General features: G+C 37.3%; 1 long non-coding RNA gene across 1 annotated transcript in view; it reads right to left on the bottom strand.

Moving 5' to 3' along the window:
* Positions 1-19,099: 19,099 nt before the first annotated feature.
* The window catches only part of LOC144304788 (uncharacterized), a 138,350-nt gene continuing 129,852 nt past the window's right edge, over positions 19,100-27,597 (bottom strand). The window contains exon 3 of the long non-coding RNA XR_013371758.1: positions 19,100-19,381. This is a non-coding gene — a long non-coding RNA (uncharacterized LOC144304788). The remainder of the gene's footprint in view (positions 19,382-27,597) is intronic.

Below are 27,597 nucleotides of genomic sequence, written 5' to 3'. Positions count from 1 at the left end.
GTCTTGGACCTAAATCTCTCAGATGCTATAGAAGTTTGGTGGAGAACTGAAGGGATGGCTTCGCTGTTTCAAATTAACTCACAGACACCTCGGGTCTTCATGAAAGCCATATGCAGCCTGCACAGGTAAGGAGGCTAAAGAAACTGTACTCCCTGCAGAAGTTGTCTGGTCTCTCAGTGAGGTGGCCACGCTATAGCATCTATTGCCTGCTATATTTTATAAAGATAAGTAAACATAATGCTTAATGAAAGCCTATTTTTGTTTTGTGAGTCTGATTACCAACAAGAATCCATACTACAGCTTTGGTGCTGCAATTATATACATGTGTTATATATATATTATATAATATATATATATACACACAAATATATTTTTATGATCATTTGCTTATATTTCTGGGTTTTTTTTAAAGATTTTATTTATTTATTCATGATAGTCACAGAGAGAGAGAGAGGCAGAGACACAGGCAGAGGGAGAAGCAGGCTCCAAGCACCGGGAGCCCGATGTGGGATTGGATCCTGGGTCTCCAGGATCGCGCCCTGGGCCAAAGGCAGGCGCCAAACCGCTGCACCACCCAGGGATCCCCTATTTCTGGGTTTTTTTGAAGTAAAATTTGTTCTGTGCTTCTCCTTTCAGACAGTTTTCTTTTAATATCTAGTTCCTGGAAGATTTCTCATATAGCTGATTTATAATATAATTTACTTATAAAGATGGTTTAAAGAAATAAGAACAAGCAAAAAATGTGCTAAGAAGATACTATCATGATTCGTTTCTACTGGTTTAGTTCTTTTTTTTTTTTTTCCAATGTAGTTGAAGTCTATTTTATAAACCGTATACAACTTCTTCATCTCCCCTGACTCAAAACAACACTGTAGAAAACATAGTTTTCCAGAGTGATACTTTCCAAGGATACTATAATGACTTCCTATCATATTAACTTCGTTTCTTAAATTATCTAGACCACTCAAGAATTGTCCAGAATGTCAAAGTCAACCTTGTCTCTTTCCTTAATGATCCATATGCTGAAATATCTGGGTAGATTTTCACATAGTCCATTATGAGGTATGAGGATGCAATTAGACATAGAATTCAAAGACATGTTTTGGGTTTGTACTTTGCATTTAAATAGGGCTAAGCATGAGAAAATGGGTCATATATATAGAAGCTCCTTTATCTATCTATGTAGTTCATACATTGAAGGATGAACAGGGATACCATTTGGCCATGGGTCTTACAGTCCTTCTTATTTGAGGTGCTGGTACATTTCTAGCTAAATACTAAGTGATTGGCCATAATATGGGTTGTATTCTACAGAATTGAGGCTGAGAAATGGAGGAAATCTTAGGGATTAGATAAGACAAAAAAAAAAGAAAAAGAAAAGTTATATACTGGAAAAGACGCAAATAAACACAAATCATATAAAACATACAGATTTGGGACCAGAGACAAAACAGTACTTATTAAGTAAAAATTATGGCTGATTAGGGATAAGTTTGGGTAGGTAATGTTTAAACAAGATGGAAAAACACTTATATATGGGTTTATTCTGCTGTTGTACATGATCAGCAATATATTAGAAACTGGAAATGAGTGTTATTAACTCAGTTTGCAATGGTGAAGATTCTGACAACAGACTTTTTATTTGTTTTTACTTATTCTTTTGATGTCTATACATTTTTCTGATGAGGAGTCATGGTTTATTTCCATTGTCCAGCAGAGACTGGTCCCAACACCAGTCACTAGGGCTTCCTGGTTTTAAAGATCCCTCAGAATACTGGAAATAAAAGTAGTTAATTATTTCTATGAAAGTTATATCATGTTCAGCTGGGAAATAACAACCTGTTCTCCAAAGTGGTGGAATCATAGTTCTAGAAATTATATATAATATGATGTGGAAGGACCAGACTCAATCCATGTGAAGAATTAAAAAAAGAAAAGGTTCTTGATTAAAGATAAACTAATACACAAAACATCGAAATTTAGAGTGAAATACACAGAAATACACAAGGAAGACTATCATATTCCTTGGAATTCCTTTAGATCCAAAGCAGAAAACAAAACAAAACCAAAAACAAAAAAATGAAAAACCGAGAAGAAAGAAGGGAAATTGATCAAGATTTTAAAAACATTAAGCGGTAACCACTCAATCCTCAATGCAGAGAAATGATGAAATGAGATTACAGAAATGTCTATTAACAAAGATCTTTAATAATATAAATGTAACTCTCTAGTTACTATCCTTTGAGTCTCATTTATGTTGTGTCTCTTTATTGCAGGAGGATAGTGTCAAAGACACCAGGAAGTTTTATTTCTGTTATTTATTTATTTGTTTATTTATTTGTTTATTTATTTGTTTATTTATTTATTTATTTATTTATGTTTCTCATTTCTTAAGAAAATTTTGAGAAGAGTCAAATTAATTCTTCAAATTGTCTGGATGACGTAGTGTGTGGGGATTCTAATTTGATCCAGCATCCTTCTGGTTTATGCTATCACAGCCCATGGTTAACTGAAGCTAGCATGAGCATCCATGCTCATTATTTTATTTTAATAGAATTTATGCAAACGGGCCAGGATATTAAAAGAAGCATTTTTATCTGGCTCTCTTTCTATTGCTGACTACCAACATTTCCTTGAAGAAGAACATTGATACCATAGCATACATATTTATGCAAGTATTTATCATGAATAACCTGCAGTGGTTCCTAAGTTTTCACCTACATAAAACTAGCTTAGTCTTTTTTTTTTTTTTAAGTTTTTATTTAATAGGATGTCTGGGTGGCTCAGTGGTTGAGCATCTGCCTTCTGCTCAGCGTGTGATCCCAGAGTCCCAGGATCGAGTCCCACCTCGGGCTCCCTGCATGGAGCCTGCTTCTCTCTGCCTGTGTCTCTGCCTCTCTCTGTGTCTCTCATGAAGAAGTAAATAAAATCTTAAAAAAAAGTTTTTATTTAAATTCCTGTTAGAAAATATGCAGTGTCATATTAGTCTCAGGTGATTCAACACTTCCATACAATACCTGGTGGTCGTCACAACGAGTGTGTTCCTTAATCCTCATCACCTATTCAACCCATCGCCCCACCAACCTCTCCTCTGGTAACCATCAGTTTGTTCTCTACAGTTAGGAGTCTGTTTCTTGCTTTGCTTCTCTCTCTCTCTCTCTCTCTCTCTCTTTTTCTCTCTCTCCCTCTCTCTCTCCCTCTCTCTTTTTCTCTTTGCTCACTTGTTTTTTAAATTGCACTTATGAGTGAAATCTTATAGTATTTGTCCTTCTCTGACTTTTCACTTAGTGTAATACCCTCTAGCTCTATCCTCGTCCTTTCAAATGGAAAGATTCCATTCCTTTTTTATGAGTGAGTGATATTCCATTGCATATGGATACCCACATCTTTATCCAATGAGGCTCTTTCCAAAATTTGGCTATTGTTGACAATGCTGCAATAAACATTGGGATGAATGTATCCTTTTGAAACAGCATTTTCTGTATCCTTTGGGTAAATACCTAGTAGTGAAATTGCTGGGTAGTTCTATTTTTAACTTTTTGAGGAAACTCCATACTGTTTCCCAGAGTGGTTGCATTTCTACAAACAGTGTAAGAGGGTTCCCTTTTCTCTACATCCTCACCCACATCTCGTTTCCTATGTTGTTACTTTTAGCCATTCTTACCTGTGTAAAGCAGTGTATCACTGTTTGTTTGTTTTTCATTTCATTATCACTGTGGTTTTGATTTGTATTTCCCTGATGATGAGTGGTATTGAGCATCTTTTCATGTGTCAGTTGGCAACTTGGATGTCTTCTTTGAAAAAAAAAATCTATTCACATCTTTTGTTCATTTCTTAACTGGATTATTTGGTTTTGGGGTGTTGAATTTTATAAGTTCTTTATAGATCTTGGATACTAGCCCTTTATCTGATATGTCATTTGAAAATCTCTTCTTCACTTCTGTAAGTTGCCTTTTATTTTTTTTGGATTGTTTCCTTTGCAGCACAGAAGCTTTTAATCTTGATGAAGTCCCAATAGTTCATTTTTGCTTTTATTTCCCTTGCCTCCAGAGATATGTCTAGTAAGATATTGGTGAGGCCAAGGTCAAATAGGTAACTGACTGTGATATCCTCTAGGATTTTGATGATTTTCTGTCTCGAATTTAGGTTTACCATCCATTTTGAATCTATTTTGTGTATAGTGGTCCAGATTTATTTATTGATTAATTGATTTATATGTTTTGCTGTCCAGTTTTGCCAACAATGCTTGTTGAAGACACAGTATTTTCTTCATTGGATATTCTCTCCTGCTTTGTCAAAGATTAATGACTATATAGTGGTGGATTCTTTTCTGGGTTTTCTCTTCTGTTCTATTGATCTATTTCTGTTTTTGTGCTATTACCATACTATTTGATCACCACAACTTTGTAACATAACTTGTTGTCCAGAATTGTGGTACCTCTGGCTTTGCTTTTCTTTTTCAAGGTTTCTTGGTTATTCTAGGTCTTTTGTGGTTTCATACAAATTGTAGGATTGTTTGTTCAAGGTCTCTGAAAAATCCGGTTGGTATCCTGATAGGGATTGCATTAAATATGCAGAAAGCTTTGGCAGTAGACATTTTAACAATATTTGTTCTTCCAATCTATGGGCATGGAATGTCTTCCATTTCTTGTGTCATCTTCAATTTATTTCATCAGTATTTTATAGTTTTTAGACTAACTTTGGAATGCTGATAAAATCCATAGGTATAACCTCTGATATTCTGAATCAGGTAGGTTGAGCTAGAGACACTGTGACTCTGTTGTTGATGGCACAAAGACTGCACTTAGAGAAACACTGTTAAAGATGAGACATTATTTTAGCCTCTATAAAAATAAGATGTGCTATGCATATATTCTGTTCTCAAGGAGCACACCAGAGAAGAAAGGAGAAAGCCAGAGAAGAGGGAAGCATAAAAGTAACTGAACGAAGAAAGCACATATCAAGAGAGGGAGAGGTAACATACAATACTGAGTACCTTTTATCTTTCATGCACTCGGCAGGACATTTATGTACATTATAGAACTTAGGAGAATTTATTTTGCATGAGGAAACAAGTTGAGTTAATTAATGAATCACTCAGGGGTTCCATAACAACTAAATAGTAATATAAGAATCCTAATCCATGTCTGTCTTTCCTTAAAAAAAATAATTGGTTTTACCTTGAAAGCAGAGTGGATTGAAAAATGTGCATGTAAAATGATAATACAAACAAGACAAAGACACTCCAGTATAGAGGCCAACATATTTAAGCAGGTTGGAAAATGCCACAGTGACTGGCCTGTGTAGGTGTTTAATAAAAGTCACTTACCTCCTGTTTGCTTTTAAATGGGGAGGTAATAAAGGGCTCATTTAAGCAGACTGGTGGTTATGAACATATTTGACTTTGTAATTATTTTCATCTTGACATATGAGAGTAGCAGCTACGTACATGCAAATAAGTTAAAATTCTAAAAATCTCAGATAGATATCCAACTCTTGGTGTTCATGGTCATGTGACTCCCCCCAAAGGTAAATAACTTACTACTAATTAAAATTAATTATCTCTTCTAGCAAGACTTTCACGATAAGACACTTGTAAATGTCTCCTCCTTTTCCTTTGATACTCCCCAAAACAGGACTTAAAATATCCTTCCATACCAAAGGATATTGTGTTTTGCCAGCCTTCGGATCTATTTTGCACCAAGGCACTCTTTCCTCAATGGCAGTGGGCAATGCGGAGAATTTTCCTTAGCCAAACAGAGCCACCTCCCCAAGCGGATGCCGCCTCCTACCCATACCTGCATCCTCTGATGATCATTGTCAGGGTCTAGATGCTTTACCTTAAGACAAAACAATTCTGAAGGGCCAACCCATCACCAGAGCTCCCGAGGTAACATCTGATTCTTTAACTGCAATTAGTCACAATTAGATGCCTCCTTCTGAACAACCCCACTACCTTCATTCCACTACAGGTGTTGATCTTGAGGATGCTCTTAGTGTGTGTGTAAGTCTCCAGCTCTGAGCTTCTTATCCTAGGAATCTGATTAAGGTGTCAAATTACTAGTTATTCCCCTCCAGTGCTTTCTTTTCCTATATACTTATGACTGAAATGCTACCTTTTGGGCCATCCTTCTTCCGTAGACAACTTTATATCACTCAGCTTCAACTGTGCATTAATTAGGATACCAGTAGAAAACAATTGACATATTGAAGCTATTATAATTTTAGGAGGGCTTATTAAAGGATGTATTTTAAAATATATAGATAAAATATACAGAAAATGCCAGAGATATTCCTTGCTGCACTATGGAACAGTGATGATGCCGCCCTGGACTCCAACGGAACAAAGGTAATGAAAGAATACAGAAGAAAAGCCTCCAGAGAAGACCGCATTCAAAAGGGTTGGGGTTGTTAGTTGAGAGAAATAGTTGGTTTAAATGTACACTGCATGGAAGCATCTGGAAAAGCAGATATATCAAGGCTGAGATTAAGGCATGGGTAGATCTGGAGGCAAATGGAAGAGACAATAATGCCTCGGGGGCACAGGTATCTTGCTTAAGGCCACAGAGTCAGTAAATTATGCTGTCACTACAGAACCACCAGACAAGAATGCCTGTTCCATCGTTAGATATCATAAACGGGTATATTCTATTTTATTATTGCTATTTCTATATTCGTATCTGAGGAAGATTTCAGCTTCCTAAGATTTGAGGTTAAACGTACTCATTTCAGAATTTCTAACACTGGGGTGGGGGGGTGCTGGACATGGAGTCAGTTTCTTATTCCTTGCTCTTCCTTTGGTTAATGCCCTCTTTCTTCCTTGCTTATCCTTTGCGAAAGAGTAGTTAACCTGCCTCCCTCTAAAGATTATGCATCCAGTGTCCTGCGGGATGTACAGGGAGGTGTCAATGAGAATGGGACATCAGTCCAGAAAGTTGCAACCACCGACAAACCTTGAGATGAATGGGGTGATGCTGTCATAGCCGTAAGATCATTATACGCGGGGAAATCAATGAAACTGTATTAAGTGACTGGGTGAGTGAAGGAAGCTAATGGCACAGCTAGGATGAAAGAGGAGTTTCTCCGTCTTTAGCACCACTGTTTTTTGCCAACACGAGGTAAGACCTCTTTAAGAGAATGATGTACATATCAGTGAATTACTAGCATCCTCAAGGGCAGGTAAATATCTTAACAAATCGTGTATTAAAATTATGCCAAAAGAAGAAAAACAGATACTCTACATCTTTTTGGAAATAAGGACATTATCAACATCTATCATCAGGCAGATTTCAGCTTTGGTAAAAGGGATTTGAATGAACACATCATTGACCTTAATTAATCACTATTGGTTCTATGGCATTGGGTGGAAAATAATAGAGGCACATTCATCAAGCACGAGAGAAATGGCAGTCCCTAGCTTCTGACAGTCACTCGGAGACTTTGACACAAAGGTCCTCTCATTTTAAGCTACTGTGGAAAGAGAAAGGGAAATTTAGACCTGCCAGGTTTTCAGAGGCCAAAGAAACAGGCCCCAGATGGAGTCCTGTGGACTTACGCCATCTCCTTGGCTGGGCTGAATCTCTGCCATTTGTCTGCATCTGTCAGTGCAAAAGGCGAAATCTCTCCCCCCCACCCCCCCACTTCTCCCTCCACCACCCACTCCAGCCCTTTCAAAATAAATTTTATTTTATTATCTCATTACTTATTGGAGACAAGCTCTGGAACTCTCTCCCCACCAAAAGCAGCCTACTTCCTGCTGTATGGGAACTCACTTTTCTGCCCAGAGCAGGTGTTATTGTTTAAAAATACCAAACAAAACTCCTTTAGCTACTATAAAAAGCATAGATTTAGAAGCTTTATATAATTTTCAGAGCAAATGGCATTAAGAAATTTGCTCTTGCACCTGCCTACTCTTTGGATTTGCATAAATGTTCATCGCTGTACAAATGTAACACGGCATTTGGTTCTATTTAATGCAAAAAAAAAAAAAAAAAAAAAACAGAGGCCCTGTCCATCTGTAAAGCAGCTTCCAAAGGAATCACAGACACTTACTTTGCTTAAGCACATGAAAGAGTCAGGGAGGGTTTCAAAATTTTCATACTAAAAGAAATTTTTAAAAACACAAAATACTAAAAATTGCCTGGAGAAGCCTATGCACATATTTTTGTCTCTGTAAGATGTAAGTATCCACTAGAATATATTACATTCTGAACAGTAGGCATTGATTTGTGGGAGAATTTCCTCAATAACATCATGCTAACAAGGCCAATTTGGAGTCAATAATGTGAAAAGATATTATTAAATTCGAGTACTATCAGTGATGATATGGTTCAACAAATTGCCAGGGATCTAGATTTTTCAAAATGTAAACTATTTAAAAGAATAAGAAGGGGGGAAAAACCAGCAGATAGGAGAATTCAAGCTGAGTTGCTGTTACTCCTCTAAGCATATGTATTTCTTTACATCTTGCCTCAAATGTAAATCTTTTCATAAAGGTTGCATGGAGTGAACTAGTGAGCTCTCTCAAACTTTTTTTTTTTTCCCCACTACACGCTATTGTATGTACTTCCTTTTGATTTTCTATGCTGTAACTTGCTCTATCTCCGTGGTCTTGTTTCATGCTCTTATTATTACTCACCAGAATGAACACAGGAGTTACTGCAATAATCTACTCTTGATATCACAACATTCAATTTCAGTGCCAACAAATTTATCTTCCACACCTTGACTTTTATAGCTTTTTTTAGCAAATATTAAAATGTAATTATCCTATGAAAACTATATGTCCTCTCGTTACCCATAATAAAACATCAAAATGCCATATTTAGATCATTGACTTCATTTCTGATCCCTCTTGATCCTTTACCCACTTCCTTTAAATCATTACTTCCATTTTAGGTTGAATAACTTTTAATATTTGACGAGTAACTTGTCTGTGCATTATACAGTGGTTAGCAGCAGACCTGACCTCTACTCGCCAGATTCCTAAAGCACTGTCCAACAAGTGATAATAATTAAAAATGGCCCCCGGCATTGGCAGATGTTCAATGGGTACACAATCTTCCCTTACTGAGAATCCTAGCACAGGTTTCATGGAACTCATTGTGTATCCTTAAATACACAAAATCATATACACATGAATTTCTGTATCCACTAAACACATTTTTACTTATCCATCTAACCCACATACTATTGTTCTTGTGATATTTTCTGATCCTTCTAACAGTTATTGTTGGTGCCTATCCCCCTATTTTATCCCATGTTACTCTGTATTGAAACAATTTTTATTTGCCCCAGAAATCCCTGAATTTATCAAATGTAAAACTTGTTTTTTTACACCACTCTTTATGTATCCTATACCTGGTTAAATTTTTTTTTTAGATACACACCACATGACAGAAAGGAGTTTATTTAGTATGTTCGAGTGATTGAGTAATCAAATGGATTTCGAAATGACAAATAGATATTTGTCTATGTGTGACACACTAGCATATAGTAGATTCTCAGTAAATATATATTTGGAGAAGGGATAGTCAAAACATTTAGTGTAATGGCACTCAAAATGGTGGAAGACTTTATAACATGATGACCCTTCAGCAATGCATCCCATAACCTTCTTGAATATTCATTTCAAATTATAAAACTTCTCAGAATATTATTCCTTAAGTGTAAGCAAAGTTGCTCAAGTTTAAGAAAATATCCTTTTTTCAAAAATTGTGGATACGTTGAATTAAACAGATCCCTGTTCAATCTTGTCTATGCTGTAACCTTCCCAGACTAGAAGATGAATCTTAAATGGCCTTGAATAGGTTTTGATCCTTGCAAAATAATTGCAATCTATTTACCTCTCCCTCTCATTTTTACTTTTCCTCACGAGGCAATTCTCTCGTCCTTCAATTTCTCTGTGGCTTAGCATGAACTAATGACTACACTTTTATGCCTTGAGGATTTATAGTCTAAATTATAGTGGAAATGGCTTTTGACATGAATTTGCACTATACATATTTGCTAGAGAAAATAAGAGAAGGGGAAAAAGGTAATGGATTGTTTGTGAATTCTTTTCCTCTTCTCTGACATCATGTGAATCAGAGGCAGACAGGTCAGAACGGATGACCGGAACCTTGAATGGCTTATAAATTGGTGAAAGTCAAAGAAAGGAAAGGGCACTGCCTTTATCCTCTTATTGCTACATTCGAAGTTTTGTGACAGACCTTAAAATAAGCCTTTTTCCTTTTACGTGTTGTTAATAAAGCAGATATGAAAACTCTTCCTTGGTAATTTCTGGGACATGCAGCAACTTTTCTCTGTTGATTTGAATTAAATGCATCCAAAAAGTGATGGGAAAACCTGCAATGATTTGGACACCCAGCCAGCAGATATAAGTACAGTAGATCCATAAATATTGAATCAGGAAGTGAGAGAATGAAGGAAAATATGCCTCAGGTGGTTATCATCTATCTATCATCTATCTATCTATCTATCTATCTATCTATCTATCTATCTATCTATTTATCTATGTGTGTGTGTGTGTGTGTGTGAGAGAGAGAGAGATTTATTATAGGAACTGGCTCACATGATTACGGAGGCTGAGAAGCCCCAACAATCACTATCAGCAAATAGGAGACCCAGAAAAGCTGGTAGTATAATTCACTTTGAGACCAAAACCTTGAGATTCTGGAGGCCAAGGATGTAAATCCTGCTCCACGCCCTAAAGCCCAGGAACCAGGAGCACTGATGTCTGAGGGCAGAAGAAGATGGATGTCTCAGCTCAAACAGAGAGAGTGAATTTGCCTTTCCTTCACCTTTTTGTTCTACTCAGGCTTTCAATGGATAGATGTTTCCCACCTGCTCTGGTGAGGGCAATCCTTTTTACACAGTCTACTGATTCAGTGCCAGTCTTTTCTGGGGATACCCTCACAGACACACTCAGAAATATGTTTTACCAGCTATCTGGACTTCCCTTAGCCCACATAAAATTAACATCATAGTTGACACACGAAATCAAGCACCAAAAGTGTGTTCCAAATAAAAATATAGAATAGAAAAATATAGCAACATAATGGAGAAAAGCGAAAAAAAAATAATGGTGAGCCATGTAAAGAGCCCATCTTCACTTCCCTGTATGTGTTTAATGATAAATGGAATAGGAGCCACTCATATTCTTACTACTGTTAGAGTTAAGACCCTATTAGGAAGCATTAGCACATGATGAGCAAACCAGCTGGGATGTAGTTGGATTTAGAATCTCTAGACATGTTTTGAAATTCTTTCAACAATGCCACTTTTCTTTCTCTTTGTGTTCTTTTTTTCTGAGCTCCAGTTTTCCTGTTCTGAAATACTATGCATTTCTTGCAATTTATATCTGTTGATGTAATATTGAGTAAAAACTGCCTTATTTTGAAAATTTAATGCATTTTTTCTTTATTTAGATCTCTAAAATGATGTTGCCGGTGTTTTAAGTACATACACAAAGTACATATATAGGGTGTTTATACATATTTTTGATATAAATTAATATATGTTTAGTATATACTTATAAATTTTATATGTTTAATATATAAAATATATTGTATAACATAAAATGTATATAAAATACTCTCTTCTGGGGGAGGTGCTAAGATATGAAAAAAGAGTTCTCTCTCATAGTCATTTTCTGTGACTTTATGGTATTTTTTTCCATGAGCAGTCAGCTTTCTTCCTCTTCATGTTATCTCATAAATATTGTTGTTTGTGAGGCTAAAAATCAATGGCTTGATTTATATATCTCTGTATCAAGTACTTTATATAAAACCATTTTTTAATATGGAAAATCGAGAAGAAAAGTTATTTTTCTCAGAAACTGCAGTTTGTTTTTGTTTCTTTTTTTTTTGTTTTTTTGTTTTTTTGTTTTTTTGGTGACCTATCAGCAATGTCTGCATAGTTTCAAAAAATTCCATAACCAGATTTGTTTTGCCAAAAGAAATGTTGGGGAGGAGATATGCTCAGCTTTTCACATCGTAGAAAAATAATTAATCTGATGGGACAAATGGAAGACAGATTAGAAAATGATAAAATGGAAGCATATTGGAAAGTGGGGACCCTGGACTAATGTAGACTCCCCGGGTATAGCGGTCTGGATCATGGCATTTTTCACAATATAGTGAGTTGACCTTTTTACATGTGTGTATCTTCTACTTGCTAAGTCCTCCGGGCAGAACCATGGCATAGGCAGCGGCTGGACATAGTAGGCCGACAATAATGTCCCATTTTGAGAGATGATTTGTCCTCACTGAAGTCATAAAGTCACATACAACTGGGTTTGCTATCCGGAAACAGGATTCACACATTGACGGTGCCTCTCCTCTATGCCTGCGCTTGCACCAGACATGCAGAACGGGTGAACAGGTGCGTGTATGTGTTCACACACACACACACACACACACACACACACACTACTTCAGTTTTTAACTCCCTGCCATTTTATGGTGTTTTTCTTGCTGTAATTCAGTAAAATGTATTTTTAAAATTGCTCTCACTTCATAATGAATCCTCTGTTTTGAGGACAAAGTACCCAACCATGGAATGCGAAATGGGTATGACGTGAATTAAAAATCTAATTTCTTCCCTCTCCTTGTATAAGCACCATAAATTTTCTGATCTCATTTTTGTTCTGAATATTCATAGTCTTTTGATTATGAGATTCTTTTCCTGAAAAAAAAATGAAGGCTTTATTTGTAGTATGAGAATGTTAAGGTGGGTCTAGTTGTTCAGAATCACTTCAGGTAATTTAATAATTTACATTTCTTTCATGTGTGTTTGAAAAGTGTGCTCTGTTCTAGTCAATGGGTACTGAAGTCACTCACATCAAACCTTGCCTTCTCATTCCCTCTCCTGTGAAATGAAATATCTGAATCAAGAATTACCATATCTTAGAGTCTCAGAGTGTGTAATTATGCCAATTTTCAAGCAGCTCAAATGGTTAGATAAAATGTATTTGAAAATCTGTATTTTTACACTGATCACTTGATTCAGACTCATTAGATAGCATTACCTTACTCCCAGACATCAATTAATGCAACGGCTGGAGGAGGATTCTTTCTATATTCCTGACTGTAGTTTGCCCTCAAATTACGTGCAGACAAGAATGAAGGACACAAAACAGCAGGCATGCAAAGAAAACATTTTTTAAAAATGATTATTGAATGTGATTATATGAAGGAATGGAAATATTTTGAAGCCAGAGCTGAAGTCATGGCGTGTCAAAACAAAAATCATTCTATAGGCAAGTTAAGGGTGTTTTCTTTCTTTTTTTTTTTTTTTTTCATAAAGCTCTGGGTCTCTTTGTCAAGAATAGAGCCTAGTGTACACTAAGCTTGTGATTTCAGAAATCACCAAATTAGCCTTTCTTTCTTTTCTTTTCTTTCTTTGTCTTTCTTTGTCTCCTTCTTTCTTTCTTTCTTTCTTTCTTTCTTTCTTTCTTTCTTTCTTTCTTTCTTTCTTTCTTTCTTCTTTCTTTCTTTCTTTCTTTCTTTCTTTCTTTTCTTCTATCTTCTTTCTTCTTTTCTTTCTTTCTTCTTTCTTCTTTCTTGTAAAGGAACCAGTTCCCAGTAATGGTAGCAGTGAGTAATTTTTGGAAATGAAAAGGAATCAACAGGACCAAGATAGGGAGACACACACACACACACACACACACACACACACAACTCTAAGAATTAGATGCTTCCCAGAATATTATGGCCACAGCCAAAGCCAAGTCCTTGCTGAAAGCAGCCTTTCTTTCCCTTTTACTAAAATCAATATAGGACAGCCATACTGTTCACAGTCTTACAGGAAAAGAGCTCTTCCTTGCTTGCGTCATCTATTTAAGGTTACCAATTTGCTCTAAAGTAAGGATGTTTAGATGCCAAACATAAAAATGTGTGCAAACTTCACTGCAACATTTTATATAATTTTTTTCTAAATGATTTTTTTTATGGAGAAGACAGTGTTTTTCATGTACTTCCTCCCATAAATGCCCTCTGTTATGACTATTGATGTTATGTACATTACAGATTTAGAAATAAAAATGTATTTGCACCTCCATGCAGGCATCCTACCCATACAGCTTGGTATCTAAATATCACAAAACTGTCTAGCACATCTGATCATAGTAGTTAAGAATATGGCTTCAAACTCTGCCACTTACGGACCTTGGGGCCTTGGCATGATCTTTAACCTATCTAAACTCAGTTTAACACCTAGTTCTCTGATTTGTTATTTTCCTTCTGGCACTTTGTTCATTAAAAATTTCCCTTCCTGGCAATCAGCCTTGACTTCTTACTCATTTCTTTTTACTGGTTACAGGGCATGATCTCTCTTCTTCCCGCTTCCAAAGGGTTTGTCCCTGGATACATCATTGAGAAGTAGCAATACTTTGTTGGGGTGGGTGGCAGGCTGGGGACCTGTTTTCCTTTTTGTCTGTGTGGACATTGCTTTGATTTCCTCAGCCATAGCTTTTGCCTGTCAGTAGAGGAGAGGGATAAGACTGTTGGTCTGAGGGCCCAGAGCTGATGACCTGTCCTGGCCCTCTAGAGTGTGCAGGGACCTAGAGAGGCCTACAGTCACTCAAAAGAAAAAAGAAAGACAGAGATGAGAGGGAAGGGAAGAGAAAAAGAAGGGAAGGGAAGGGAGGGGAAGGGAAAGAGGAAAAAGAAGACAGAGAATAAGAAGAGAAGGAAGAGGAAGAAGAAGAAGAAAAGAAAGAAGAAGAAGAAGAAGAAGAAGAAAAGAAGAAGAAGAAGAAGGAAAGAAGAAGAAGAAGAAGGAGAAGGAGAAAGAGAAGAAGGAGGAGAAGGAGAAGAAGGAGGAGGAGGACGAGGAGGTCGAGGACGACGAGGACGACGAGGAGGAGAAAAGGAGTAGGAGGAGGAAGGGAAAACAAAAATGTAAAAAAAAAAAAAAAGGAAAAGGAAAAGAAAGAAAACAGAAGAAATAAGAACTGGGCAACTCTCAGCCCTGTGTCCATTCACAGGCATTGGTGGGCTCCTGTGTACGGTATCATGAGATACCTCATAACAAAACGGTGATGAGGCTATAGTTCAAAGGGCTTTGAAAAATTGCTAACACACTGAAATCAGAGAAGGGCTTTGTTTGTTTGTTGTTGCTTGGATGCTCATCTACTAGAGAATAATGTAACTGAATAGTGTCCTATGAACTGAGTGGTGATAACTTAGAAAAGAAATCAGATTCTGAAGTTCTGCACCTTGATATTCATTCTAATTTCCAAAAAAGACATAATTTCCGCTCTCAAAAAAATCAGCAAGCAGTAAAATTAGCATAGTTTTATAGTTCCAGGTACACAACATTCCACAATTCTCTACATTGCTCAGTGCTCATCAGGATAAATGTAGGTTGCTTCCATGCTGTGGCTGTTGTAAATAATGTGCAATAAACACAGAGCTGCATAGATCTTTGCAAGTTAGTGTTTTTATTTTATGAGGTAAACAGTAGTAGAGTTACTGGATCCTATAGTAATTCTGTTTTTAATTTTTTTTTTTTTGAGGAATCTCGTACTGTTTTCCACAGTGGTTGCACCACTTTGCACGCCCACCAGCAGTGCATGAGGGTTCCTATTTTCCTGTGTCCTCCCCAACACTTGTTATTTCTTCTTCTTTTTTTTTTAAGATTTTATTCATTTATTCATGAGAGAGAGAGAGAGAGAGAGAGAGAGGCAGAGACCCAGGCAGAGGGGAGAAGCAGGCTCCATGTAGGGAGCCCGATGTGGGACTCGATCCCGGGGCTCCAGGATCACGTCCTGGGCCAAAGGCAGGTGCTAAACCGCTGAGCCCCCAAGGGATTCCCTTGTTATTTCTTCTTGTTTTGACTCTGGCCATTCTGTCAAGTATAAGGTGATATCCTACAGTGGGTTTGATTTGCATTTCCTGATGATTAGTGACGAGCATCTTCATGTGTCTGTTAGGTATCTGTCTGTCTTCTTTGGGAAAAAAAAAAGTCTATTAAAGTCCTCTGCCTATTTTTGAATCAGATTATTTTTCCCCTTTGTTCTTAAGTCGTATGACTTTATATATTTTGGATATTAACCTTTTATTACATAAACCATTTGCAAATATCTTCTTCCATGTAGTAGGTTGCCTTTTTGTTTTGTTGATGGCTTCCTTCCCTGTGCAAAAGCTTTTTATCTGATATAGTCCCAGCAGCTTTAATTTTGTTCTGTGTTTTGTTTTTTTTTCCCCCTTTCCTAGAGGAGACATATCTGGAAAAATACATCTATGGCTAATGTCAAAGAAATTACTATCTATGTTCTTTTCTAAGATTTTTATGGTTTTAGGTCTCACATTTATGACTTTAATCCATTTGAGTTTATTTTTGTGTGTGGTGTAACCAAGTGGCTTGGCAAGTTTCAAGGGAATGAACCCTGTGCCATTCTTACCCATGTTCCTTATAGCTCCTTGGGCATATCAGTGAACAGTTTTAAAGTTCAATTTCCCAGTAAGAATTTAGAGCTGACAAATTGCTTTGCCTATCTGGGAAACAAGGCAGATAGTTTGAAATGAGAGAGACAAAGGTTTTATACACAAATAATTGTGGGGTTTTTTTCTTGCTTAATGTTCAATATGCTTATCTTTTGAATTTACCAAAACAAAAACAAACCAAAAGAAAACCTTTTAAATATCAAAAAATATTCCTCTAAAAATTAAACATAGGCAGGTCGGCAGGCATACCCAATATATAAATGAGTGGATATGGTCATCTTCCATTATCACATTTCTAAGTGAAGGTAGAAAAAAGAAGGGGGATTCCAGATTAGATTTACTACCTGGAGATAATTTCATGATTTGTAAATTTGGGAGCCTGTCAAGGCTTTGGGATCAGACACTCAGGTGAGTGGTTCCTCTTTCTAATCAAAGGCGTGAAGGCAGTGCTATCCTGAGGCTTAATCCCATATTTGCAGAGACTGCCTCAGATTGTGATGTTGAAGGGAAAGCACTCATGTAGCATCTGCTGCTCAGAGAACTCTCAAAAAATGAGCATTTAAAACAGAATTCTTTGTTTTCTTGCTGCCACAAACCTTCCATACAGCTTGATGCACAAAAGAAGGGAACACAGCCCTGGATGTGTACTGAGCACTCACTACACATTGTGTCATTGGACAGGATGTTCTAGAACATGTTAGCTCAGTGAATCTCTCAAAAACCTTACTCAGGAAGGATTATTATGCTGGGTTTTGTTTGTTTTAAATAAGGAAAGTGAATTTATCTTGCATGTTTAAAATCACACACCTAGTAAAGCAGAGTCTGGGTTGGAAACCAGCTTTTGAGTCCTCATGTCATGATCTTTTCATGATGTCATACGGCTAAGAAGGACAAGATGGGGAACATGGAGTTTTTCTTGATGGATCAAGTTAGCTAAGTATACTAGGTATGACATTCTTTCCAGGGAAAAATGGAGATTCAAATAACTTTGTCATTTAGGAAAGAAAATATAAATAGAATTATTTTCTTAATAAAAATTGTCATTCCTAGCCTAAGGGTCCCTTGGTGAGATGCAAACCTAACTCCTTCCAGATTACCTAAGGAGTATATCCCATATAAATATCCATGGTCTCTGCCCATGGGGCTTTTACTTCAGAATGTCTATGTTGGACCCCAAATATCTTTACTCCCCTTCCCCCACTACCTCTCTCAGGTGATATGAGTGGCTGAGATTGGGAGTTACTTCTTTACCCCATATTCTTAATGTCAGATTGAGTCAGATTCCCGATATTGACAAAATATCAGAAATGCTTGCAAAACCCTTAAAACACCTCGTGTTGAGGGGCCTGAGTGCTCAGTTGGTTAAGCCTCTTACTCTTGGTTTTGGTTCAGTTCGTGATCTCGCCATCGTGACATCGAGCTCTGAGTCAGCTCTGCTCTGAGCACAGAGTCTGCTTCAGATTTTCTCTCCCTTCCCCTCTGCACCTCCCTCTGCTCACTCATGGTCAGTCTCTCTCTCTCTCTCTCTCTCTCTCTCTCTCTCTCTCATAAATAAAAATAAAGTCAAAAAACACACACACACCTTGTGTTATCTCCTTGGGAAGTCACATTTTGGATATTTAAGGGGCTATGTGATATGGTCATAGAGAACATGGGTTCAGAAAGCCTGGGTTCCAATCTTTAGTGCATCACTTTTTTTTTTTAGCATGTTTTTTTAAACTCTGTGTCTGAGGATGATAAAACGTTCTATAATTATGGGAAAATTACATGAGAAAACCTATAGGAGTCACTTGGCAATCTATTACTATTATTATGGGTGCTGCTGAGCACCAGTAATACACCTTTTAGCTATTGTACTCTTGATATAACAGATGATCCCAAAACTCAGTGGCTTATGACAATCTGCATTTGTTCTTACACTCAAGGCGTTACAGGTCAGCTGTGATTTGGCTGAGCTTATCTGCATCTCAGCCACTTCAGCATGAAGATGCAGTTAAGCATGGCTTTAGGCTCTGGATTAGGTTCAGATATGCTCTATGAGCTTTTGTTCTGGGGCCCAGAATCCAGGGCCAGCCGATGCCTATGGCGTACTTTGCTCATGGAGGGTCACTGATGTGCAAAAGCCAAGTCAAACTCTGGTCAAACACATAGGAGGCTTCTACTTGCATCACTTTTGCCAACACCCTTTGGTCAAACTAGTCACACAATCAAGGCCACATCATTTGATAGGGAAAGTCAGTTTATCCACATGTGATTAATTAGGGGCAGAGAGAGTGGACATATATGCAAAAATAATCTAAAGTAGCAAAAACTATGATTCTCAACAAATAAAAATGATGTCCTTTAATATTTTTTGTGAGACTGCAAATTTGCCATGTCCTATGCTAAACACTCCATACAGATTATTCTTTAGGGATCTGAGAATGAAAAACCATCGTTCGTTATTATGATCTGATGAGGACTGCTTTCAACTTTTCCTGCTCTGAGAAGCACATTTATGACATGACAGTTCTTTTATTCTGGAGCAGCTCAGAATAATCTATATTAGAACAACTGATTTCTTCCAGGCACTCTGTTAAAATTTCTTGAAACATCGATAGAGAAATATGTCAGAAGTGTGCAAACTAGGAACTGGGTACTACCTGTGAGAGAATGTTGGCTGACTCTTGAGTAGACGACGGCCAATTTGAGTTGATTCATTCAACAAAGATTTCTTGCAAACCAATGTTATCCTAGGTTTATGCCAGGTAGAATTTAAAAGCAAGTTTAGGGGCACCTGGGTGGCTTTGTGGTTAAGCGTCCGCCTTTGGCTCAGAGTGTGACCCCCGGGTCCTGGGATCAGGTCGCACGTCGGGCTCCCTGCATGGAACCTGCTTCTCCCTCTGCCCCTGGCTCTGCCTCTGTGTTTCTCATGCATAAATAGATAAAACCTTAAAAAAAAAAAAAAAAGAGCAAGTTCAGAAACATCACAAGATTCAGTAAGGATATTAACAAAAGAGAAAGCTAAAACTTGAAATAGTAAAATAGAAAAGATCACAGAAACACTTAAATAGAAGATTAAGGGGCACTTAGGTGACTCAGTGCTTGAGTGTCTGCCTTTGGCTCAGATCGTGACCCTGGGGTCATGGGATCGAGTCCCATGGGATTGAGGGGGGAGCCTGCCTCTCCCTCTGCCTGTGTCTCTTCCTCTTTCCATGTCTCTCATGAATAAATATATAAAATTGTTTTTAAAAAATGGAAGATTAAAAAGATGAGACTTTGGGGCATCTGTGTGGCTCAGTCTGTTAAGTATCTGACTCTTGGTTTCAGCTCAGGTCATGATCTCAGGGTCCTGGGATCAAGCCCCATGCCACGCTCCATGCTCAGCTGCTTGAGGATTCTCTCTCTCCTCCTCCTTCTGCCCCTCCTCACACATATGTGCACAAGCATGTGCAGACTCTCTCTCTCAAATAAATAAATACATCTTAAAAAAATGGATGAGACTTTATCGTATAAGAAATAGGGAGGAGTTGACACTGGCTAGCATGTGTTAGTATATAAGAGATTCCCCTCCTTGGGAGCACTATAAACTTGTATAACATTGGTTGACTACTTACTATAATTTTAAGGGACAAATAAAAAATCAAAAGAAAAATAAGCAACATACCAATAAAAACAGAAAACATCATATAAACAGTCTACAGAGTGACAAGGATATATTAAAAAACCATAAGCACTGGAGAGGTTGAACTTCAATAGTAATCAAAGAAATGCATAATATATCAACAGCTGTGTTGTTTGTATGTTTGTTTGTTTTAAAATTTATTTTAATGTGGTAAGCACAGTTAGCATGAAGTCTACCTTTCCTAACATTTTTTTTTAATTTATGTCATTATTAACTATAGGTACAATTGAAAAAAATTTAAAGGAAATATTATTTAAAAATAAATAAAGGAAATATTATTAATACTCAGTAGTGGAAACAGTGTGGGGTACAGCATAGTTTCATAAATATGTAATGGAAATGAAAATTGGCCTAGTATTTTTAGACCAAAACTTGTCAGCATCTGTAGATATTTTCAATACGCACTGCTTTTGTTCAGTATTTGTATTCACAGATATTTATCCAAGAGGAAAGAAAAACATCAATCAAAACAAAAGCAATAATCAACTCAAAACCTTGTCTATGTAGAACAAAGCAAAGGGGCATTTTATTAAAAACTTTCAATAGCAAAATTGGAACTGGACTAAATGCTCACATTGGTAATGAGAGATAGTTACATACACCAACTTTCATCCTTTATAGAATTCTATGCAACATTTTGTTTTTGTTTTGTTTTGTTTTGTTTTGTTTTGTTTTAATACTAGGCTTGGAGAAATGGCACAGAAAACCTGACATCTTTTGTAAATGAGGTAACATTGGTGGTTGTTTTACTGTCAGTATTTCAGAAGTATGTCAAGGGGTGTGGGGTTTTTTCCTCTATTCCTATTTCTTCCTTTTTCCCTCTGAAACTAGTTTCAAATATTTTTGAATTGACTAATTCATTATACTCTGTGTGCACACAAGATGATGTAAAACCTGGAGGTACTTTTCCAAAGCTGCAAGATATCATGAGGCATGTAAATTATTGGCTTGTATTCCAATGAAGAGGTAAAACTAAAATCAGATCTTTTTTCCAGGTCTGTGTCAGAAAGCCTCAGAGTGGTCTTTCCAATTAATTATCATTGATAGAAAGTACTTTGAGATTAAAAATGAAGGTGCTCGGTGGTTGAGCATCTGCCTTTGGTTCACGGCGTGATCCTGGTGTCCCTAGATAGAGCCCCACATCGGGCTCCCTGCAAGGAGCCTGCTTCTCCCTCTGCCTGTGTCTCTGCCTCTCTCTCTCTGCCTCTCATGAATAAATAAAAAAAAAATATTTTTTAAAAAAGAAATTAAAAATGAAAGAGAATAGCTATAATTAATGCAAGCAATAGTAATACACGTAAACTCATTAACTTTGCTCCTGTATCATTTTGAGAAACATACTTTTTTTTTTTTCCCCGTATTTTAATCACTAAAGAGCTGGAGAAACATCTTACTCATTTATTTAATACATTTAATCAAATCTTAATTTTTACAATCACTCAGATCTGAAAAACCTAGCTATATGAATTAAAATGAGAACGGTAAAGTGAAAATTGATTAGTTCATTATTTACAAAGGGCCCTGTGTGCTTCTCAGCTGGAAGGCTGGAGGGCTACCAGGAGAGGCACCTCCCACGTTTTTTGTGGGACCTCAAAGGAAAATAATTAAACCCACAAATGGGAAAATGAACAATGAAAATAAATAAATCTTCAATATCTACAGAGAAATATGCAAGGGGTGATAAGTAGAGACTGTTACTTTTTATACTCATTAATCAAAAATATATTGATTATGGAAAATAGCATACTTGTTTCAAGTTGGTGAACTGGAACCTGCTGAAATTATCTGCCTCCTTCTTGTTCCATATTTATTAAATTATTATAAGACTAATAAATATGGAATTATATTCAAATTTATAAGTAAATCAACAGACCCAGAGAAGTGACACATCCACTAAAATAGGAAGCATATGGGGGGTGGGGGTGGGGACACAGTAGTAACAGAGACAAAACAGGGAAATTCAGGCAGTCTGGTGTGCATGTGTGTGAGTGGGTGTAGGGATTACTATTACATGAACAACTTTGAGGCCATGATGTAGGGAAACTAAATACCTCTGGCCTTATCTTTATATCTATCTGTCTGGCTAGATAGTTACCTCTCCAGCTAGCCAGCTACCTGCCTCCTTACTTATCTATCTATCTGCTTAAATGAAATCCCTGATGCTTCAGGGGCGGGGTGGTAGGGGACACAGGCATTACAATTTCGTATTGCCGCCAATCCACACAGGGATCAAATTAGATGTGCTTTATCATTATGTGTTTTTCACAGTAGACTCTTTAAAATCAGAATAGAAGGTTTGTTTTGTTTTTTCGTGTGTGTTTTATCCCCATGTTTGTGGTGAATTGGACATAGGAGATAGGAATAGCATCTACAACTTGGGCCACCTAATCTCCTCCTTAGACTGTAGACATGATACTCTAATTTACTAAGCACATTTAGTTTTGTAAATGAAGTGAGTAGCAAATAGTGAGTACTAAGCTCTCGTTTCCAGCTAAAGTTAAAAGGAAAACCAGGGAGTCAAGTATCATGAGAACTTATGGTTCTTCCCAGTTCCTCAGGCTGGTCTTATAGTGCCAGCTCTGGTCCTGCTCAGTGGCAGGATGAGTCTACCCTTCGTTTTACCCTCTCTTCCAAAATTCTTCACTCACAAAATGATGTTGTCACTGTGTCTACTTAGGATCTCTGAAAATGTGCATAACAGAAGTAGAAATCTAATTCCTATTTATTAAAATCCCTTGATGTTGCTCTGAAGAATGACATTGTTTAACACTAGGGACTCATATTCTTATACTCAACGGTAATTGATTATTGCTTTTCCCTTTCATCCAAGTAATTGCAACCATAACGAGGCTGAAATATTTTTTTCTTTGCTTACTTTCCAAAAGAAGGTAATCACTGACAGAACTTCACAATATTATCAATAACAGCAGACTCCGATATCTTCATTTTATATACGAAATTGCATGAAATAATTTACATGGCTGGTCCAAGGGCTGGAGTCAGAGTGGAACACGGCTTGGTGTGGCTCTAAATCATCACTCTGCCCTTTATTCCATGCCTTCTCCATGTTTATAAGACACTAGTATCTGGATCAGATGACAATGCATATGAAGGTGGTTTGGGAGCTACAAACTTCTGCTTAAATGGAAATAATGGTTGTAGAACAAAGTGAAATATATTTCTTTAAAATTAGTAAAACCAGACGCATTTTAACAACCTACATAAGCAGATTCCTATCCAACAACAATTGTAAATCATTAAAGTATAAAGCTGCAGTTGAATGTATTTTAACAAACTTTCCTTGCATGTTTCCTTTACATTCACACCTCAGTTTTGTATTTTAAACCACATAAGTAGTAAGATATTGCTGCTTCTCTCAAGAGTGTGATATTCTGAGGGGACAAAGGTAGGCATACAATAATTTCTTTAAGTATAGTCCTGATAATACAACCACACAACAATTACAGCAATATGAATTCTTAAAAGACAGAGACCAAATCCCATGGGTGAGGTACATAAAGAATTTTAGGAATAACAGCCCTTAAGGTAAAATTTAGCTATTGCCTAAATCTTGAAGAAGTGGTATAATTTATACTTGATCCCGAGACGTCCAGCTATAGCCCTGCGATTTAGTGGAGTTTCATAAAAAGTTGATCATTTTTTTTTCTGCTTCAAGAATTGTGCAAGACAGTGGATATGCAAAATGCATAGACACACTGTGCCCCCAGGAGGAGACACAGACACCTCAAAGATGACAGCAACTCAGTAAGTGCTAAAACAAGAACGTAGATGTGGTGCCACGTGAACACAGAGAAGGCGACACATTCTTCTTCCTTGAGAATGAACAAAAAGTTAAAGAAGTGTTTAAATTGAGCCTTGAAAGAGAGGTTGTAGCCTATCTGGTGGACAAGGGTGGGGAACTCTTCCTACGAGGAAGAGACCCTGGGAACAAGGAGAGAAAGGTATGGGATTACGCAGTTTGAGAAAGCATGCATAGGAGTATCAGGGACAATGCCCGCCAGGGACTCGTCTTCTTACTTTCAAATAAATATTAAGAATTCCAAGGCGATCACAAGGCACATCTATTGCCGGCTGCTCAGAAGGATTTAGGCCAGGAAGCACAACATACTAGCCAGTCAGTATGTCCTCGCAGAAGTCCAGGTACTTGTTGGCCAGCTCCCCTTGTTTCCACCTGGTGAAAGCTCAGGTAATGAAAGAAAACTCATGTCTCATGGGTGTGTGATCCAGCCTCCTTTAGAGTCTCTATCCCCAACATGGGCCGTATCTACCACTCAAGGGGACAGCGTCCAGGATCCCTACGGGACACGTGCAATTTTAAGAGTCTTCTTCTTATGACACGAGCAGATAAAAATAATGTTTAACCTTTGGTTAAAATGATTTCTCAATTACTTCCTATGAGCCAGGAACTGGGCAAGTCAGGGGTAATGATAAAACTATTGGCTTATTATTAGAAAAAAATAATTCAATCAACAAATTCTCATTCAGAAATTGAAAGAGTATTAATTCACACAGTACGCTAGTTCTCAAATTTTAGTTTGCCAACAGAGAATCTCCTTGTTAAACATTCATATTGTCAGGCCTAACCTCGACTTTTTATACCTAATTTGAGAATAAAAGCCTTGCCTGTCTGAATATTAAGGCACTTTAAAGGCATAATGTGAAGAACCCTGTGGTTTGAGAACCACTGGCAGTGGTTACCTATCAAGGAAGAAGGGAAAGACGTTAGTTAGCCATAATTGATACTTTCATCTAATACACATTTATTTAGTTTTTTTTTTTTTTTTTTTTTTTTTTTCCCCTGCTGGAAGATACAGGCAAGAGTGTGAAAGGGCCCGTGTTCTTGGGTAGAATTTGCAATTTTAACTAAAAGCAATGCAGAATTTTGTCTGAGTCAGCAAAACGATAGTTATAGGCACGTTATTCGTGGTAACAGAGCTTAAGGGATGGGGGGATGAATGGTCTCCCTGCCAAAGTCACCTGAGGTTGAGTCTTGAGTCTTGGAGAGATTAATATGTTTCGTGCCTCCAACCTAATCCCCTACCATAACCCCTTTAGCCATTTGTTTTCCAGCATGCCGATCGCCCTTCACGTGACTCTGCCATTTCACCTCTAGTTTAAGAACCTTTGCACAAGCTTAGCCTTCTCCCTGGGGTAGCATCGTCATCCTCACTGTCATCATCACATACACATGCACACAGATGTTACATATTGCACATCTTTTACTCAAGGGAGTAATCCCTGCACACCCCTGGAGTTCTCCCCATCAAGTGTCCTCCTGGTATTTTATGACTTCATTACAGAGATATTAAGATATTTTTTCCTTTCATGGTCATTTTTGTATTTATTTATATTTTCCTCTGGATAGCAAGCTTGATGAAGGTAGGAGATATCCCTGATTCTGTGCCTTGGCCAGTCCTTGGCTCATAGGAAGTACTTGAAAAATCATCGGGAGTTCATTAATCAAAGAACACAGGTATAAATAAATTAATGATAATCCTGGAAAAAAATTTGGCGATGGTTGGAAAAATTTAATCTCAGTGTATACATGAATTAATGATAAGATAGCTAACTTTGAAAATGTTCAAATACTAGTGAGAAGATTATGAAACTAGAGAGTAGGGTCTGAGACTGTTTGTAAAAACTATAACAGACTGAAATGATCATGGTCATGGAGGTTCTATATATACAATTACAAGAAATATCATGTCACAAATGATGCTTAGGGTGTGTGTGTTGAAGAAGGAGAGATTCCCCAGAAAAGTGTTTATAAATAAGTGGGGACTACCAATTGGCCTTTCAAACTTGGTAAAATGTTGACACCATAAACTTTATCTTATTCTAATCTAAAAGACAGGAAGGAAGAGGAGGGCCCAATGACCACTTCGACCTTTTTCCTGGAATGTACCCACCTTCGTAAACTCTTTCAATCATCACAAAAGGACCATTGTGATCCCATTGTCATCTTTTTGAAAAGGAGGAAGAAAATGGATTATGGAAAGTAAACTAATTTGTCCAGGGTAGCACAGTAGGTACATAAAAATGGCAGGTTCCCCAAACAATATTTGCTGGCTCTAACATCTATACTCTTCCAAACTATTAGTCTTTAACATCGCTCATATTTCCTGACCTTTTCAGATGCCTTTCACCTATCAGCTCATGGGGCTTTGTGTTTTCATGTTAAGGCTTCCTCAAGACCGAGATGGCTAAGCCTTTTAGAGTACATCCTTCTTCTGAATGGAAACATCCCAGAGGCTATAGTCTTTGCTTGATGGTTTCTAAAAACAAATACACACCTGTCAGAGATCGAGGCTATGGCCTCGCACAGATGACTCAGTGTCATTTCTTTGAGGGAAGGTGGAGTAATTCCTGTACCTTTTCCTGTCACCTGCTCTCTGCTCCAATTGTTTCTAATTTGGAAGCCTCTCTCCTCATTCATCCCTCTCAGTTCAATCTTCTCTCCCTTGTGCAGGGTGAGGGATCACAGTTCCCGTACACTTATGTCAGGATGCCAAATTACCAGTGCGCAATTAAGGAAGCCCATTCACAAACCAACATAGTCATTCAATTATGTGAAAGTCAAGAGAATGATCCTTTTCCGCAATGCTGGCACCCTAAGCCACATCAAAGGAGCTGGTATTTATTTCAGATCATTATACCCTTGATGACTGATCAATTCGACCATCTTCCTATTTTGTGAGACAAACAAAAGGAATCTTTGTCTGCATTTCATGGCCATTTATCACTCTTCTGGTTTTCAAATTGCAAGACTGAGATCAAAGGGAAATGGGAGGACTGATATTCAGCAGCCTAACAGTGGCAGCAAAACATGATCCTACCTTAGTGTTTTTTAATTGTTAACTATCACTTCTGCCTACGTTGTATTGTGGAATAAACATCCTGGAGCCACTGAGATAACCAAGTCTCTTAATATGTTGTACATCAAATTATATTTACTCTTTGATTTTAGAATCAAAAGAAGCCCCCAAATAATCCATCCAAATGTGGGTTCCAATCCACGTATTTCCCTAGATTCTGCTAGTAATTTGCTGTGTGATCTGATCAGGTAACATTCCTTCGCTGTGCCTAGGTTTTCACACAGGTAAAATGAAAGAATAGGAACTTGATCATTTTTGACATTTCCATTAGCAAGTTAAAGGCCTGCTTTGATATTCAGGTGATGCACCAAATTAATTTACTTGTTATCATAGCTGTTTTTATTTCACACAAAAAATTGCAGATGAGAAGACTGTGTTATGAATATGAACAAGGGATTTTTCTACAGGGAATATAGACCTATAATGTGATTTTATGCCCACATACCATATCATCCCTATGAAATGTGAAATCTTGGAGTAAGGTCTAACACTTTTATTTGTTTGTTTAATCATAAACATCATAAATATGTAGCACGTGATATGAAAATGTCACCTAATTCCTTAAAATTTCCTAATTCCCTCCAGG

This window comes from Canis aureus, chromosome 3 (assembly GCF_053574225.1).
Source record: "Canis aureus isolate CA01 chromosome 3, VMU_Caureus_v.1.0, whole genome shotgun sequence".
NCBI classification, from domain to species: domain Eukaryota; kingdom Metazoa; phylum Chordata; class Mammalia; order Carnivora; family Canidae; genus Canis; species Canis aureus.
Note: the sequence above shows the minus strand (reverse complement) of the source record. Positions and strands in the feature narration are given on the sequence as shown.